This window comes from Zingiber officinale, chromosome 5B (genome assembly GCF_018446385.1).
Source record: "Zingiber officinale cultivar Zhangliang chromosome 5B, Zo_v1.1, whole genome shotgun sequence".
NCBI lineage: Eukaryota > Viridiplantae > Streptophyta > Magnoliopsida > Zingiberales > Zingiberaceae > Zingiber > Zingiber officinale.
In genome coordinates this window covers 85742545-85761851 of record NC_055995.1, presented here as the reverse complement: position 1 = coordinate 85761851, position 19307 = coordinate 85742545, and the positions used below count along the sequence as shown (strand labels likewise).

General features: G+C 34.5%; 1 long non-coding RNA gene across 1 annotated transcript; it reads right to left on the bottom strand.

Moving 5' to 3' along the window:
* Nucleotides 1–319: 319 nt before the first annotated feature.
* LOC121984785 lies at nucleotides 320–1380 on the bottom strand. The gene is made up of 3 exons (XR_006112997.1): nucleotides 1032–1380; nucleotides 666–947; nucleotides 320–378 (listed from the first exon to the last, which is right to left on the bottom strand). It is a non-coding gene; the product is annotated as an uncharacterized LOC121984785 (long non-coding RNA).
* Nucleotides 1381–19307: the final 17927 nt, after the last annotated feature.

The following is a 19307-nucleotide window of genomic DNA, read 5'->3' as shown; positions in this document are numbered from 1 at the left end:
CTAAGCATACAAATCCTGACCATATCTACCTCCATAAAACATGTACCAAAAGTAAATGGATCAAATAAACTGATCTAGGTACACATGTCAGATATGGTAAATGACTAGTCTGGTATATCACATGGCATGGTATGTCACTACCTCAAAACATAAATAATAAACAGGGGTATGAATGCTAAAAAGGTAACAAACAAAACATGCTCGGAACAAATAGTGATATACCGATGCAGATATAAACATAATTATTACTACTTGTTAAAATCTACTAAGCACATTAACAAGACATTATCTAAAAGATAAGTCAAGGTACCCGCCTCCAATAGAAAGATTCAATCCGGTCCAAATCCGACGTCGAGATGCTCATCTCGTGCCAAAGTCCTGTGTCACCAATATATATACATTTTTATTTAGCTACAACTCAAATGAATAACTAAATAAAATCCTTAAGAACAATTTAGGGAAAAATCCTAAACCATAAACCTCAACCTACCTAAATTAAATCCAACGGTTAACTAGGGTTAGTTACCTAATCCCCAATCAATCCATTAGATTAATAATCCAAACCTAAATCAATTATACTAATCATGAAGTCTACCTCATACCTAATCAATCTACACATGATCCATTATCTTACTACAATACGTAGTCAAATTCCTACACCATACCTCAAGCTCAGCCAAAAAGATTATTGTCGGAAGGAGGTCCTGCCGAAACCAAGGCGAGCTGCTGGATCAAAGAGCAACCCACAGCACACAATTTCAAATCCATAGATCACTGTACCTCTACCTCACAGCCCTGATCGAGCTGCTTTCTACCAACCGAATACCCCAGCAAGACCTCCCTGCTCTTCTTCTCTAATCCTGTGACCTCAATCAGTAGCAAAGAAGAGGTCCAATCCGATCAGGGGAAACTTCAACACCAGAAGAGTCAATGCCGAAAGAAGATACCTAGGGCACGGGTGCCAAATAGAGAAAGGACAGTGAGCATAGAGGAAGATCTAAGCCCAAATTATAACCTAGGTAAACACTTACCTTCAAGATCTTGCTAGGGCATGGTTGCACAAGGAAAAAGGGCTCGGGAAATGATTGAGAAGAGGAGATCAGGATGATCCGACCTCCTTGTTCGACCTCTGGCTAGCTCCGGCGACGAGCTCCTCCGGCGATGTCGACGATCGTCGAAGATCCATCAACTGCGATCCGTCCGTGAGAGAAAATGAGAGAGTCGGGGAAGAGAAAGGATCGCCATTTCTCGGGCTGAGGAGAGGGGTTTTGTATGCTCGGGGAGGAGAGGAGGAGTCGCGAGCGTTGGCGGCGATGGCACGTCGGTTGGGGAAGGGAAGAAGAAGCGGCCACGGCGCGGGGTGCGGGGCTCGGGGGTCGGGGCACGGGTCGGGGAAGTCGGCGAAGAGGAAAGAAATGGAAAACAAAATAAATAAATAAATAAAATAAAAGATAAAAAGAAAATTAAAATTTTTCCTCGCTTAAATGGGGTAGTCTAAACAGACTTTACCGTGACCCATATTTATCTCCGTAACCTAAGTCATACGAGCTCCGAAAAATTCTCAAAAAATTTCTAAAAATTTCAAAAAATTCCCTTATGATTATTCACCCTTTTTCGATATTTTACATCCTTATTCTTGACAGTTATAGCATCGAACCTTTCTTTTCTTTCCAAGTAGCTTTATTGCCTATTTATTATGAAAGTTGTTAGTTTTAAAAAACTTTGAAAATTTTCTTACCATAAAAGTTTCTTCATGTTCGTCGAGAGAAGACTTTGAATCTAGTTCGTTCTTATTGGCTTGTAGTGCTAGATTTTGATTTAATTCCTTTTTTCCTCAGTCATGTACATTGAGATTCGTGTAATTCTAAAGTTGAAAATAAATTATCTAAGGTAATGACCTCGAGATCCTTAGAGATATAGTAAGAATCTATTATCGATGTCCAGTTGGGATTCTTGGAAATGCATTTAATGCATATCGGAGAGAATCTCGATTTGACACTTTTTCTCCCTGGTAGGTGAGTCCGGTGATAAACTCCTTAAGCTTTGAGTGTAGTTGAACAACTGACTCTCCATTTTCCAATCGAAGGTTGCTAAATTTGATGTGGAGCACATCTCTTCTGGCCAACTTGGCATGTATGATTGTATAGAACGTGAGAGAGGGGATGAATCACGTTTTAAAAACTTTTCTTTTTTGGTTTTGGAAATCAGTGAGTAACAGAAGAAAAACTAAGGTGGCGTTTGGTTTTCTCCTAGGAATCAGAATGGGAATGTATATCATAGTATTATAGAATGGAAATGGGTATGAGCTTGGGTATCATTCTTAAAAATAATATTTGGTTGGTTGAATATTTTCAATCGGAATAAACCTAAATTTCTTTTTTTACGCTCAGAGGAAAATAAGAGAAAAAATTATATGGGAGAGAAAGTTAAATGTGAGAGAAACATATGATGAGAGAGAAAATGTGATGAGAGAGAAAGTGTAATGGAAAAAATGAAAAGAGGGAAAGTATGATGAGAGAAAATGAGGAGAGAGTGCATGATAGGAGAGATTGAGAAGAGAAAAAGTATGATGAGAGAGAAAGAGTGATGAGAATAAAAATACAGAGAGAGAAAATGAAGGATTGAGGAGAGAGAAAGTATGATGAGAGAGAGAAAGTGGGTTGAGAGAGAAAGAGTGATGCGGAAAATGAAGAGAGAGAAAGTATGATGAGAGAAAATGAGAGATTGAGGAGAGAGAAAGTATGATGAGAGAGAAAGTGTGCTGAAAGAGAAAGTGTTATTAGAGAAAATGAGGAGAGCGTGTGTGATGAGAGAGAATGAAGAGAGAGAAAGTGGGATGAGAGAAAATGAGGATAAAGAAAGTGTGATGAGAGAAAATGGTAAGAGAGATTGAGGAGAGAGAAAGTATGATGAAAAAATATGAGGAGAGAGTGTGTAATGGGAGAGAAAGTGTGATGAAAGAGAATGAAGAGAGAGAAAATGAGGAGAGAGAGTGTGTGATAGGAGAAAAAATGGTAGAGAATATGTGATGAGAGAGAAAATATGTTGAGAGAGAAAGTGTGATGATAGAATGAGAGAGAAAATATGATGAGAGAAAATAAGGAGAGAGAGTGTGAAATGAAAGAAAATTTGAACAAATATACTAAGGGTATTTTTGTCCAAAACTTAATTGATATTCTTATTCCATCAAAACTCAAGGGAGGGGGTGGGTTTCATCGATACCCAAGTTTTTAGATTTCATTCCAAAATCTTGATTCCATTCCCATCAACCAAATACAAGGTTTAGGAATGAATCCATTCCCTCATTCCCAAACCCCTAAACCAAACGTCACCTAAGTACAAAAAGAAAGAAACTGAAAACACTAATATTTGCTTAGTTTGGAGCTTTTGATGACTCTACTTCAAGACCCAGACCCTTTGGACCTTTTCTGATGAGTAGTCCACTAAAACTCTCTACCAATAAGCTCCCAATAGAATAATCGAGTACAGAAAAGAAATGAAGTGTAACAAGTCTACACTTCCTTATGCAATAATTAACTTAACTTAAAAGCGTTACCCAACACATGATGGAGAAATGATTGAGCTCAGGTGTTAATGTTGGTCCATCTGTAGTAGTCGGGCTAGCAACGCCATAGCATAGTAGTAGCACAAAAGCGAATCAGTAAAATGATCGAGGAAGCATGTAGCAAACTTATCTTGAAGGTGTTGGCCAAAACTGCCTTATATAGGTCATTAGAGGCGCCTCTAATGGTGCTGATCCAATTCAAAATCTTTAGCCTCTATCCACTTCAAGGGATCTCTATCAGCTCTAAGGTGCCTCCAGTCCGCTCTGAGGTGCTTCCATTCAGTACAACTTCATCCTTGAATTCTTTTTACGCGAGGGTGCCTCTAACTTACTCAGGGCACCTCCATCACCTTAGCCAAGCCGCCTCTGTATTATTCATCCGAGGGTGATTTTTTGCACTTAACTCCTGTAAAAATATATTAGTCCATTAACAAAAAAAAACCTATAAAACAGAGTTAATGCATAACAAAATAAGATTTATGAATTAGATCTTGTCTTACTAAGCCCAGGATCTAGTCTTGATCTCAACTTAGACTTCCAAAATGGATCTAAGTTGGACCAACACCTATTACCCCACTAAGGCTCATCCTCACTGGATCTCTCTCCTCCAATACTTACCTCCACTTATCATTTGCAGACTTACTTGACTCTAATCTCTTGACTCACCAGATCTTCTTTCCAAATGCCCCATCTGAACTTCAGCCAGTCATTTGGTCCTCCCTAACCCGACTAGACTTTCTGCCAACTATCTGGTCCTCTCTTACCCAACTAGATTTCCTTCCAGTCGTCTAGTCCTCCCTAACCCAACTAGACTTTAGCGTAGTGTTTGATCCTCTAGATCCATTAAGTATGTTAGCCTGCACACTTAGTAAATACATTAGATTACACATAATCTAACTTTAACTTTTATTATACATCAAAATCTGAGTTTGATTATTAGTACAAACTATACTAACAATCTTTCTCTTTTTAATACAATAACAACCTGGATTAAAGTTATGAAAATAAAGGTCTTTTTGGTTAAGTAAAAGATTAAGTCCAAAAATATGTTGCTTAGGAGATGTTGATTTTCTTAACTTAAATCGTACTCTCCACCTTTATCACATATCAAAAATATATAAGTGAAGTTTAGGTATAACATTGAGAAAAACTAATAAGAGAGTTGAGTGTAATCTATAGTTTTGCAAATAAGTTTAAAATATAGCAAATAAGTGTTGAAAATTTAGCATATAAATTTTACAAATAAGTTTTCAAATAAATTTTAAATGTTTTAACCTTTCAAAAAGGTTTTTCGAGTTAAAAACTTTTCAACATCTCTCAAAGGATCAAGGATATAAATTATTATTATAATAATTTTCAAAGTTTTCAAAAATATCTTCAATATATTTTTTTTAAATTTTCAAATATATTTTTAAAATACTTTTAGAACTTGCAAAGATATTTTCAAACTATTTTTTAAGCACAGTTTGCAATGGTTTTTCAAAATAAGAGTTAAAATTTTCAAACATAATTCTAAAAAATGTTTATTTTGAAATTTTTGGAAACATGGTTTTTCTAAATATAATTTTGGAAATTCTAGAGCATAATTTTCAAAATAAAAATATATTGAAACTAGCTTTTCAGAAATAATTTTAAGATACCATGCATCTTTACTAAGATAAGAATTTTAAGATTGTAAAAAAAAAAATTATGTGTCTTTAAATAAAAGCTCTCCTTAACCTGATACTTCCTTAAAATATTTTTGTTAACCATAAAGAGGACATTCCTATGTGTTTGGGGACTTAAACATTTATGATTAACCTAAGGGATCTAGACACTAATAAGTGTTACCAACCGTCATTGTCAAAAGTATATAGTTTTGAAAGTATACAAGTAATTGCACCAACTAAAATACTAAGTTTGAATAATTTATGAAATTATTTAAATTAATCATTAATTAATTATGGGTTGAAATAACATTTGTCAAAATTAATTATTTCCGAATTTTAAATTAAAATTTTGAATTAATTTTGGATTATTATTAATTAAATATAAGATGATTGTCGGGCTAAGTAATTAAGTTTGAAATAACTGAACTTAATTAAGTTTGAAATAATAAATTATTAGGAAATAATTATTATTAGTAAATACTTAGGTAATAATTACTATTAGAAAATAATTATTTATTTCCTAATGATTAGAGAATAATTATTATTAGGAAATACTTATTTATTTTATATTTTTTTATATGTCTTCTTATTTTATGTGTTTTCCTATTTTTCACTTTGTAATGATATTTATATACCACATATTATCATTAATAAAGTGTATGAATTAAATTCAACATAAATAAGTTGAAATTAATTTATAATTAAAATAATTATTATATTAATTATTATTTTGATCAAATTAAATTGAGTAATTAATATTTACTTAATCCAATTGATTAATTAATTCAAGATTGATTAATTTATTGTTAATTTCAGAATAATTAAATTCATATTTACTAATTAATTAAATTAATTTTGGATTAACTTAAGTTATTAAATTAGGATTAATTAAATTGAGTTTATGTTAAGTATAATTGATTAAGTTAGATTAGATTTTAATTATTAAGGTTGATACTGTTGGAACCCCAAGGTTGTTTTGGTGTGATCAACAAGTTAAGTTAGGTTCTGTGTGTTTCTAACCTTGTGTCTAAGTGTGCAAGAGCTTAGGAACATAGGTACTCGAGCGGAAGACGCAGTTAGCGAGAAGGACGGCAGTCCGAGGGACGAGGTGTTGCGGAAGAGTACCCCGGTGGACGAGAAGGAAGCGTGCGGTGATTCCGAGGGACGAAAGCCGGAGCGGAAGATTGCTCGGGGAGCAAGAGACACAGCTAGCGAGGTCGGCACGGGGTGTGACCGAGGGACGAAGACTGCGGATGAGTACGCTGGTGAACGAGAAGGAAACACGCGGCGATTCTGAGGGACGAGAAGCCGGAGCGAAAGGCTGCTTAGAAGACCGGAAGCTGGGTTCGGGTGAGTCCTATTCCGGATGACAGAGATCACCCAAGCAAACGGATCCGGAGTTGAAGACCCGGACCGAAGCGGACTGAACCGAAGCGAAGGTCCCGACGGAGAAAAGTCAACTCCTGTTGACTATAGTGCTCCGGGCGCCCGGAACAGCCCGGGGTGCCCGGAATGGATCGAGGTGCCCGGACCTTGAAAATTGACCAGATCACGTCAAACCCGATCTGAACGTTGAGGATAAAGTTTTATCCCCCCAGGGCGCCCGGAACCCTTCGGGGCGCCCCGACCAAGGCTATAAATGTAGCCTTGGTCCAGAAGCTTTTTAACGAACTCCAAGTAATTAATTTCTAGATCACGTCAAACCCGATCTAGAGTTGTAGTTGAGCTTCTTTTTCTGCGCGTCAACGACTCAACGTTGTAAGAGGCTTCTCCGCCTGAAGGAGTATTCTAGTGCTTTCAACTTCCTTGAATTAATAACCACATCGGTTGTAACCAAGTAAATATCTTGTACCTCGTTCTTTATGTTTTTAATTTACTACTTTGCTTTATTTATGCAAGTATTAGCTTAAAGAGTTCAAGAAAGGGTTGTTTCGTTTTTGTGTTTACAGGACTATCCAACAACCCCCTCCTAGCCGGTCGCAACGGTCCTACAAGTGGTATCAGAGCCGAGTACGCCTCAGAAGGACTAACCGCCGTTTGAAGCAACAAAACGATGGTCGGAGCTAGCGACTACCCACCAGCATTCGAGGGGGGATTCTCTTTATGGAAGCAACAAATGGAGGTACATCTAAACTTTGATTCTGGTATTTTTTTTCAATAATGAAATTTGGTTATGAAGCACCGAAGAACACGAACGGAGAAAAAAATCGACATACGCCTCTAGACCGAGAAGCAACGTGACGAGTCTATGGCAAACGCTCGAGAAGAATTTCACATTCTGAGCGCAATACCACATGAAGATTTCGACAGAGTCGGAGAATACAAAAGCGCTAAAGAACTTTGGGAAAAGTTCTTGAAACTCTATGAAGAACAAGTCGAGGCTAAATCCAACACCGATCTGTGATCTGAAGAGTCCGAAACCGAGATAAGTGCCACAACAACCTCAATAGTCGAATTTCATCCCGAAGCCACAGAAAGCTCATCCTAGATGAGCATCGAAGAAGGGGGAGAGACTTCAGAAGAAAGCAATTCGACAGGGGGAGAGTCAACAGCTGACGAGGTAAGTCAGGTATGGCCTCCACCTTCTGAACAATTGGTTCAATCAATCGAAAAATTGTCCGAAGATTTTTGCGAATCAGAAATTGAATCATCGAAAAAGTTTTTCGAATTAAGAAATCTATTATTAATATACTCCTGCAAATTATAATTTTTGTTGTTAAAAAATTCTTACAAATTACAAAATATTCTTTCGAACGAATTTTGCACATTGCCGAAAGAATTTTTACAAATTATATTGTCGAAAAATTTTATCAAGTTAGAATTTATGTTATTGAAATATTTTTGTGAAGCAGAAAATCAAAAAATAACAGAAAAGGACATGTTAAAAGATAGAATAAAATTTTTAGCATGTTTAATATTTGTTGCCTTAAATCTGAAAAATTGTGATTTAAGAAGTTATGATAAATTAAAATGAAAATTTAAAACTTGCTGATAAAATCATGAGAATTAAAAATTAAAAAAAAAAATAAATGCATAGAAAATTTTTTAATTTTTCTAAATGTTCTCAAAAATTGTTTTAAATTTTTCTTGCATAAAGTTTTCGGCTTAGAAAGCTCTTAATTCTTGATGACGAATACTTAGAAATTTTTCAAAAGTTATTTTTGACTTAGAAATTTTCCTTGACTTAGAAATATTTTCTAGAAAATCATTGAAATAGATTTTTATAATTTTTCTAAGTGTCAATAGAAATTGAAAATCGAAATTTTTTAATTTTAATTTTTCTATCTTGTTGCACGTAATTGCAAAATTAATTTGTTTAATTGTTATGTCTATTTTTACCCTAGCTTAACTTGGGTTGATCACATCAAAAAGGGGGAGATTGTTGGAACCCCAAGGTTGTTTTGGTGTGATCAACAAGTTAAGTTAGGTCCTGTGTGTTTCTAACCTTGTGTCTGAGTGTACAGGAGCTTAGGAACACAGGTACTCGAGCGGAAGACACAACTAGCGAGAAGAACGGTAGTCCAAGGGACGAGGTGCTGCGGAAGAGTACCCTGGTGGACGAGGGAAGTGTGCGGTGGTTCCGAGGGACGAAAGCCGGAGCGGAAGATTGCTCGGGGAGCAAGAGACGCAGCTAACGAGAAGGTCGGCACGGGGTGCGGCCGAGGGACGAAGATTGCAGATGAGTACGCTGGTGAACGAGAAGGAAATACGCGGCGATTCAGAGGGATGAGAAGCCGGAGCGGAAGGCTGCTCGAGAAGACCGAAAGTTGGGTTCGGGTGAGCCCTATTCCGGATGACAGAGATCGTCCAAGCAAGTGGATCCGGAGTTGAAGACCCGGACCGAAACGGATTGAACCAGAGCGAAGGTCCCGACTGAGAAAAGTCAACTCCTGTTGACTATAGTGCTCCTGGCGCCCGGAACAGCCCAGGGTGCCCGGAATGGATCCGGGCGCCCGGACCTTGAAAATTGACCAGATCGCGTCAAACCCGATCTGAACGTTGGGGATAAAGTTTTATCCCCCCAGGGTGCCCGGAACCCTTCAAGGCACCCCGACCAAGGCTATAAATATAGCCTTGGTCCAGAAGCTTTTTAACGAACTCTAAGTAATTAATTTCAATGCTTGTGTGCTCTAGAGTTGTAGTTGAGCTTCTATTTTTGCACGTCAACGTTGTAAGAGGCTTCTCCGCCTGAAGGAATATTCTAGTGCTTTCAACTTCCTTGGATTAACAACCACATCGGTTGTAACCAAGTAAATATCTTGTGCCTCGTTCTTTATGTTTTTAATTTATTATTTTGCTTTATTTATGCAAGTGTTAGCTTAAAGAGTTCGAGAAATGGTTGTTTCGTTTTTATTTTTACAGGACTATCCAACAACGTTTTAATTTAAGTTTAAGCTTAAAATTAGATTTAAGTATAGGATAGGTTTGAATTATTAATTAATTTATGTTTAGTAATTAGTTTAAGTTTGGTTTGAATTTTAAATGATTTTTAAATGATATTTTTTAAAAAAATAATTTTTAAAAGATTTTTTAAAGGATTTTTAAAAGATTTTTTAAAAGATTATTTTTTAAAATAATTTTTAAAATTATTTTAAAGATTAAAAGAATTTTTAAAATGATATTTTTAATATGATTTGATTGAGGTATTAATCACGTTTTTCTTTTTTATTAGTTTTTTTATTAAATTAAATTTTAATTTAATTAAATTTTCATGTAAGTTAAGGTTTGAATTTAGTTAACCTTTTAAGTTTTGAATTTAATTTAATTAATCTTAATTGTCTCACCTATCTAATTTTTTAATCAAAGTAATTATATAATTTTGTAAGATGAGATAGTTATTTTTTTCAAGGGTTATTTTAACTTATGCTAGATTTCGATTTAATTGTTAGTCAGACTTTTAGGATATGACAAGGCACATGAACCTTCTTAGGTATCATAGTAAAGTGATTTTTAAATAAAGTCTTTTTAAAAAAGTCTACATTTAATCTTTTTGTTGAAAAGTCTTGATCTAATTAGTTAAAACTATGCTTATTTATCTGGCCATAAATACTAACTAATTTAGAGTCTTCCCATAAATCATATATTTTATGTTTTATATAATATTTATTTATTCCAACTTTCTTAGTAATTTAAACATTCGGAAGTCATGTTCTAATTTATCTTAACCAAAAACTTAGTGTGAGTACGATTTTTAATTTTAATTTAATTTTAAATTGAATCATTAATTTAATTAAAATTTCATTTTAACTTGAATTAAATTTCCATTTAATCTGAATATTTTTTTATTTTAAATTTTAAGTTATTTTAATTATAATTTGATTAAGTTTAAATTTTTAATATTTAAATTTGAATTATTAAAATTTAATATTTTATTTTCTAAATTTTAAATATTTAATTTTAAATTTTTAAAATTTATGTTTAGATTTATATTCTTTTAAATTTATATTATTAATTGATCTAGTTGACTTTATTAGATTAGTTTTATTTGTAAAATTATTCTTAAAGTTTAAATATTTAATTGGTTTAAATTTTAAATTAATTAGATTGGTTAACTTATCTTTATCTAATAAATTATTCAAAAGATTATTAATTTTTTATTTTGAATTAATTAAATTATCTTTGTTTTGGATAAAAAAATTTTATATTATCTAAATTATTAAATATTTTATTAAAAAATCATTAATTAATTTTATCTAGATCTATATTGATTTCGTTATTTTTTTAGTTTTAAATTCAAATTTATCTTAATATTTGAATTGATTAAATTTTTATTAATTTGTTTTCAATATTTTTATTAATTAATTAATTTAAATTTAGATTTGGTAAATTAATTAAATATAAATTTTTATTAAATAATTTGTTTACTTTTAGATTTTCCAAATTAACTAAATATGAATTTCTATTAAATAATTTATTTAAATTGATTTGGTTAATGTTCTATTTGACCAAATCAAGGTTAATGTCGATATTATCACAGTCTTGATTGACTTGATTAAATTATTATTAAATTATGGAATACTAATTAAAGTTGAATTTTTCAAATCTAACTTAGCATGCAAAGTCTTAAATTGTTGTAAGAATAGTTGTCTAACTAATCATGCATTCTAGAAGTGTTTTTGCAAACTATAGATTGACTTATCAGAATTGTATCTCCTAATTTTATAGGCTTCTCTGTTAATTTGGACTCGAGTCTGGATTCACTTTTAACTTGCTTCTCCAGCTTCAACGGCTTCTTGTAAATCTTTATTAGTTGAGTTCAAAACTCATGAGCATCTCAGTGTTCTCCTATTATGCAAATAATTGTGTCAAACAAGAAACTCGAAATTAACTTGATTACCTTTATATCTTATTCCAAATTTCAAGAAGATCGCTTCAGCACTATGCCACCATCAAAGTCGTTCATAAAGATGAAGTTTTTCATCTGCATCCTCCATCTCCATAGATTTAATTCGTCCATCTCGTATGTCTCGTATGGAGGTAGTTCGTTGACATTTCGCTCGAGTGTCTCTTTATGCTCCGTGTTCTTGCATGACAAGTGTTAAGGCAAATTCCTAAGACTTCATTTTGGGATAAGTAGTATGAAAACAAAAATACAACAATATAAAAACTCTCAAAAAGAAACTGGTTTCTCTAATTGATGGTTGCACCGAATTATAGCACCTCTGCTCTAATACTAATTGTCAGATAATAAAAAATGTGAGAGGGGGCGAATCATATTTTCAAAACTTTTTTTTCGATTTTGGAAATCAGTGACGGAAGAAAAACTAAGTACGAAAAGGAAGAAACCAAAAACACAAATATTTACTTGATTCGAAGCATTTTCTGATGGATAATCCACTAAAACTCTCTATCGGTAAGCTCCCGATAGAATAATCGAGTACATAACAGAAAGGAAGTGTAACAAACCTATACTTCCTTATGCAATAATTAACTTAACTTAAAAGCGTTACCCAACATGAAGATAGAGAAATAATTAATCTTGGGTGTTGGTGTTGGTGTTGGTGTTGGTCCATTTGCAGTAGTCGGGTGTAGCAGTGTCGTAGTATAATAGTAGCACAAAGGTGGAACAACAGGATGATCGAGGAAGCGCGTAGAAAACTTATCCTGAAGGTGCTTGCCAAAACTGCCTTATATAGGTCATTGGAGGTGCCTTCAATGGTACTGATATGATTAGAAATCTTCGACCTCTATCCACTTGAAGGCTCCTCCATCATCTTTGAGGCACCTCCAGTCTGCTCTGAGGTGCCTCCAGTCTGCTCCGAGGCGCCTTCATTCAACGAGACTTTATCCTCCAATTCTATCTACGCGAGAGCGCCTCCAACCTGCTCAGGGCGCCTCCATCACCTCAATTGAGGCACCTCAAGCATGAGGTGCCTCTAGCATTGTTCATCCTAGGGTGATTTTTTGCACTTAACTCCTGCAAAAATGTGTTAGTCCAATAACAAAAAATAACCTGCAAAATAGAGTTAGCACATAACAAAATAAGATTTATGAATTGATCCTATCTTACCAAGATCAGGATCTAGTATTGGTCTCAAATTAGACTTCCAAAATAAATCTAAATTAGTGCTTACCTCCACTTACCATTTGTAAACTTACTTGACTCTGATCTCTTGATCCACCAGGTTTTCCTGCCAGATGCTCCATCTAGACTTCAGCCAGTCATCTGATCCTCCTTGACCCGACTGGACTTTCTACTAGCTGTCCGGTCCTCTCTGGCCCAACTGGACTTCCTTCTGGTCATCTGGTCCTCCTTAACTAGACTAAACTTTAGCCTGGTGTCTGGTCCTATAGATCCATTAAGTCTGCTAGTCTGCATACTTAGTAAATATATTAAATTACACATAATCTAATTTTAACCTTTGTCATACATCAAAATCTGAATTTGATTATTAGTGCAAATTGCACCAACACTTGGTTTCTAAGGTTCCTTCGTGAAACTCCAGGAACTTCTCCCATGGTTCTTTGGCGGAGTTATAGTTGTCGATTCAATTAACTTCTTGTGGTAGTAATATTCTTAGTAGGTGGAACTTGGACTTACCATTTGTCATGACCTCGGTCTGCTGCTTCTTGTTCTAGATATGTGCTTCCTTTTCTTCTCCATCCTCATCCTTAGGCACTTCAAAATCATATTTTATAGTTAGTAAAATATCAAAGTTAGTTTTAAAGTATACCTCCATTTTTCACTTTCAAAGTGCGAACTCCCTCTCGAACTTTGATGGATAGATACTAGATCCGACCATCATCTTGTTGCTTTAGTAGCCGATTAGTTCCACTGAAGTGGTTAGGCTCTGATACCGCTTATTAGATCGAGTGGACCAGCTAGGGGGGGGGGGGGTGAATAACCCTGCAATTGAAATTAGAACCTTTCTCTTGCTACTTACTTAGTAAGGACACACTTTAATTAATTAAAAAATTAACATAAAATAAATGAGAGGCTAGAGTTTTTTATTTGGTTACAACCTAAGTGATTGTTAATTTAAGACAATGAAAGCTCAACTAAGATATCCTTCTTGAAGGTGAAGTATCCTCTTACAATAGTTGAAAGTATAGACTTTAAAGAACAAAAATTGAAATGAATACAGAGTGTATTGTTATTAACTTAGATAACAAGACATCTATTTATAGCCTACTGGTCGTACTGACCATTATGCTGATATGGCACCCCCGAGCACCTGGTCTCAATCAAGTCGATCCACTTCGCAATGGGTCTCTTCAACGGTTCTGAGCTTTCTCCTCGAGCAGGCTTCCTCCCTGATTTCTCATCATTCGGGTGTCTTGTGTGTCCTTCTCATTTACCTGTGTACTCTTCTGTAACTCCTCATCCCTCGGATGCACCGAGCCTATTGACTCCCTTCTCGTGTCATCTTTCTCACTCAATGTGTCTTTCGCTCAGTTTCTTATATTCCTAAATTCCTATATACTGAGACACAAGGCATCAAATCCGTAGAGCCTAATTTAACTCGTTTGACTATATTAAAATTAAGCCAAGGTACTTACAATAAAAGTGGATGGAGGTAAGACTTTTCTTCTATGTCACGTGCGAGCTCTATAATCTTTTTCTCCACATTCAAACTTTATTTCCCTTTTGTACAAAAATTAATAATAATAATAATAGGTAATTATGTTAAATCATAGAGTCAACTTATAGCCAATTATGAGAAGAGTTTTTTTTTAAGGACATATAAAAATTAATCTCTTACCCTATTATAATAAAATTATCATCCTCTAATCAACTAATTTCATTGCTAATCCAATGTTAACTTGACCATCGAAAAAGTCACATCGACTACACGCTCACTAGACACAAGATCGCAGGTTCAGCCGAAGGAGCAGTCCGAGCTAAGTGCACTACAAGAATTTTTGGATTTAACTACACCTAATAGACAACAGTTTTTCAAGAAATTGTTGTCTTTTTTCCATTTAACAACAGTTTTATTGAAAACTATTGTTGTTCACCATAATGTTTTTTAAATAACAACAATTTTTCAAAACACTGTTGTCTAATGTGTGTCAAAGACCACGGTTTTAAAAAACTATTGTCTTTTAGTGTTGCTTATGTGATAATATACAACAGTTTTATTAAACTGTTGTCTATTAAATGTTGTTGAATCCTAAAAACACAACAGATTTTTTAACTTCATGAAAAAAAACCTTAAACTCACTTCTCTGTGACTCTTCAAACGAACAAAAACCTATCTCCGACTCCTCCTTCGCGACTCCCCCACGAAAGATGCTCCTCGTCGCTCTCGTTGCTTTGCCTTTAAAGTGTTAGTGCATCGAATTTTCGGCACTTCCTTGGGAGGTAGAATTTTATGAAAATTTTTAGAAATTTTTTAGAATATAAACGGAGTCGGTATGACACATTTAAGAGGGTAAATCGATTAAGATTAGAGAAAGCCTATTTCGAGTACCAATAAAGTGGAAGTTTATTTATTTAATAACCTACATATATAAATCTAAACAATCTCATTTTTTCCCTCATTCATCCTCTTCTCCTGCCGATCTCATCATCACCACGATCTTCTCTTCATTGCTGACCTCCGACGCAGCCTCCGCTGCCCTCACATTCCCGAAGCCACAACCATCGCCAGCCGTCGAGGGTGCTGCCGGTTACTCCCAATCACCGCCGCCCTTTCCCCTCTTCCGTGCCCTAGTTTCCTATTGCAGTAGCACCGCCGCCATCGCAGATCACGCTGGCACCACTCGACTACCGCCGCCTCCTCACGCTAGGGCATCGCCATCTGTTCACGGTGTCGAGCCCAGCCTGGCAGTGTCACCGCATTCCTCTCCAAGCCAACGCCGAGTTCCTCTCCCAATCTTGCCGACGTCGAGCTCCTCTCTTTCGATCCAGCTGTTATCCGTGGGAGAGCAAGCTTCACCTCTCCCTAGCTGATCGATCCATGGCCAACCCCCACCGATTTTTCTCCCAGAGCAAAAACTAAATGTTAATTAATTATCACAAGTGTTCTCATTGATACCTGTGGAGTCGATTTCAATTTCCTGTATTCTTTCACATGGTCATTTCCCGCAAGGCCGTTTTCCCCCCTTTTTCCCCATTTTGACTGTCAGGTTTTCCCAAATCGGTTTGATAGACTTCTGGTTTTCTGACTCCGACATGGTTGGATCTATTCGCGGGGTTTCTTAATCTGATAGTTACTTGGAGTGTATTGAGTTTGATGAGTTCCTTCATGCCAGTGGAAACTAGATTTCGTTGGATTTACTTGTGACCTAGAATCCAAAGTGAGGGATTATATAGCACCTGAATATGGCTGCACTAGGATTATGCAAGCTAAATCAGACCCTAGTTTACAGGTCATGTCCAAGTTAATAGTGGTTTGTTAAGACCAATTTTGCCAGATAGATAAAAAAATAGCATAGTTTAGTTATTGCTTAGGTCAACATGTAAATTATCTTTTATGTGATTTATACCTTCCTTCTAACATGCATTGTTAAATGGTATGTTTTTGTGTTACACATATTGCTTAGATTCATATTTAAAATAACCTTTTATGGAATAACTACCTGATATATACATTTTTTTACATCAATTTCTTAGATCGATTGGTTAGATATATTTTTAAAGTTGCGATCAATGCCCTAAGCCAACTCATGCATTTGATTGTAACTTGCTATCAATGCCCTAAGCCAACTCATGCAGAAACCTAAGAATGGACTTTGCAATACATTTAACTGTGTTTAGGAGATAGCTTGCTCTTTTAAGACATGGACATTTAGTTTAGATGTTAATTATCTTGCATTTGATGTTAATTAGATTTTTAGATGTTTTGAGTTTTTTTAGCTTGTCTTTAGTTTAGATGTTAATTATCTTGCATTTGATTGAATGAGTGTCTAAAATAAACTCTTAAAACAGAACTGTTGTTTCTTCCCATAATCTCAGTTTATCATTGCTTACAAACTATAATTTTTGTTGGAACCAATGTAAACTTGGATAAATAATGAATATATACTAGCATCTTATATCATGGAATAATGTCTGTTGGGCATGGCTTCCCATCCTTGTTGAATTATGTGGCATAAAGAGATGAATCAGGACATATCACAAGAGGCTAGCCGTAACCAAGAATTGAGGAGTCTACCAGATGATATAAGGGAGATCCACTACCTACGGGCGTTAGCAATAATAAATTGCAATAAATTGGAGGCTTTGCCAATTTGGCTCGTACAGAAATTAAGTTTGGAGTCCTTGTGGATATCTGGTTGCCCTGCGTTGTCATCCATTCTGAAGGGATTAAAAGTCGAGGGGCGACTGAGAAATCTGATTGTTGAAGCTTGTCCCAAACTAAGCCAGGTATTATTCTAGTCTCCAAAAAAATTTCACAATATATACCTGTCAAATAAGTTTTGTAATACTATTATTATTATTTTTACTTTGAATTGAATTCAATCAATCCTGTTAAACACCCTTTCCTACTTAAGTTTGAAGTAAATGTCTATGTGTGCTTTGATTCACAAATATTCTGCATATGAGGCATCTTACTTAACCACATAAATATTCATGTCTCTTAAACTATTCTTCTTCTCCTCTACTTAGTCCTGTTTGTTTTTAATTTGTTTTCATTCGGTGTAAAAACTCCTTTATTAGGCACGTAGGAATAATTCTTTTTAAAAATATAATATAGATGTATTTAGCTAAATTTGTCGATACATTTAATGGATTGAAACTTCATAATACAATAGCTAAAAATGATACTATTGTGCAAGAAAAGTTATTGGTAATTTCACTAATTTAATTTGTTCGCAGGAGTACATGATAGATGAGAAATATCTTTTTCTTCTTGGGCAGCGTTAGCCATGTCGTGACTTTTCAAACTCATTGCATAATTGGAAGGTTAGACAAAAGCTATCAGCCAGAGTCACTCACTTCAATAGCTGGGTGCCTGCTTCTGTCACAACTCCACAGGCTGGTTTAATCACCCACGCATATTCTATGCTTGCAGTTAATGTATTTGTTCTTTGGTCTTATTTCTAAAGTTCATTTCTTCCTCTTAGGAACATCATGTGTTGACAAGTAATGGCTCTATTAATATTTCAATTTTTGTACATGGTGATCTAGAAAAGCTTACACTTCTTACTTCTCCAAATCTAGAATTAAATTGTAAGTTAGATTAAATTACAATTACTTTATCATTTCTTAGTTTTTTTTCTTAACTTACATTTGCAATATTTGCATCTCGATTCATTCGATTATGCTCACTTTGTATTCAACATGAAGCTAGCTAAAAGGTGTTTTGTACATATTAAAGACTCTTTGGTAGTTTTTTTAGTTTCAATCTACTGCTCTTTTAGCATCTTTATCCTGCTATAATGTTATTCTTTAAGATTATGTTGCATTGATTTCTAAAAGTTGCATGACATCTCTCTACTCTGCCTTCAAAACTAACGATTTATGTTGTTTCAGGTAATTACTGTAGTCATTCCTACTATAGTTGGTGAAAACCTTAACGTGTTAATGACTTTAAAATAGTATATTCCAGATTTTCTTAAGGTGAGGACACAAATTTAATGAGAAATATACTTTATAAGATGTTAACATCTAAATTGGTATCCTATGCATCAGCTTGATGATGTAATAGATCCTGAGATTCCAAGAGGAAGAAATAGACTTGTTTCTTTAAATGGTGAAACTTAAATTAAAAATTAGAAAATCAACTGATGTAACATGTCACTTCACTTCTCTTTTTATGATTTAGCTCATGATCAATGTAAACTTAAAGTATTAATCCAAAGCCTATGGTAACTTTCTGGATTCATTTTTATTTAAGGCATTCTTTCCTTTAATGGTCCCTTTTAGAATTTAATGTATGACTTACTCCTTACATCATATGGAGTGTGTGGGAACGTTTGCATTAGATTGTACCTTTTAGAATTAATGCTGCTTGATCACTGGGGAAAATAATGTTTGCATGGTTTATAATAGAAGCTTTGTATGCAATGACATAGAATGAAAATTCTGCTTAATAAGAAATTTAAGAGCCACCATATTGTTTCAAGAGGTTACCATTTATGTTACATAGATAACGCTTTTTGCACTTCTGTTAGATGACTATATCAAATGGTTTTTATGGTTATGTAACATTTATGCAGTTCAATTAGAATCACGCATACATTTTAGTTTCTAATTTGTAATATATATCTTTATTCGAATAGGTGTCCTCAAGAGTATTGAGAATAATGCCGACAAGCTAAAAAAATGGAGAGACTAACAAATTAAGGAGCACTAGGAGTTGCAATCCCTCCTCTTCACCGACATCTAAGTAGAAAATCTCGTGTTATATTGTTCTACCTTTGTTTTAATAGTGTTATCATTTTATTGGTTGTTTATGAAATTTTGTTGATTGCTAATTAAATTTCTTCATAATGTTATAGATATTATTTTTGAATGTTAGAAAATTATATATTAAATTCTATTTTGAAATTTAGTATTTTGAATGATTTATAATATTGAAAAATTGTGTATTAATTTTTTTTATTTTTTATCTAAAAAATACAACGATTTTTCACCGTTGTCGTAGATAGTTTAAAACTGTTGTTGAAGACCCTGTTATTAAAGGTAGACGCTCAAAGACAAC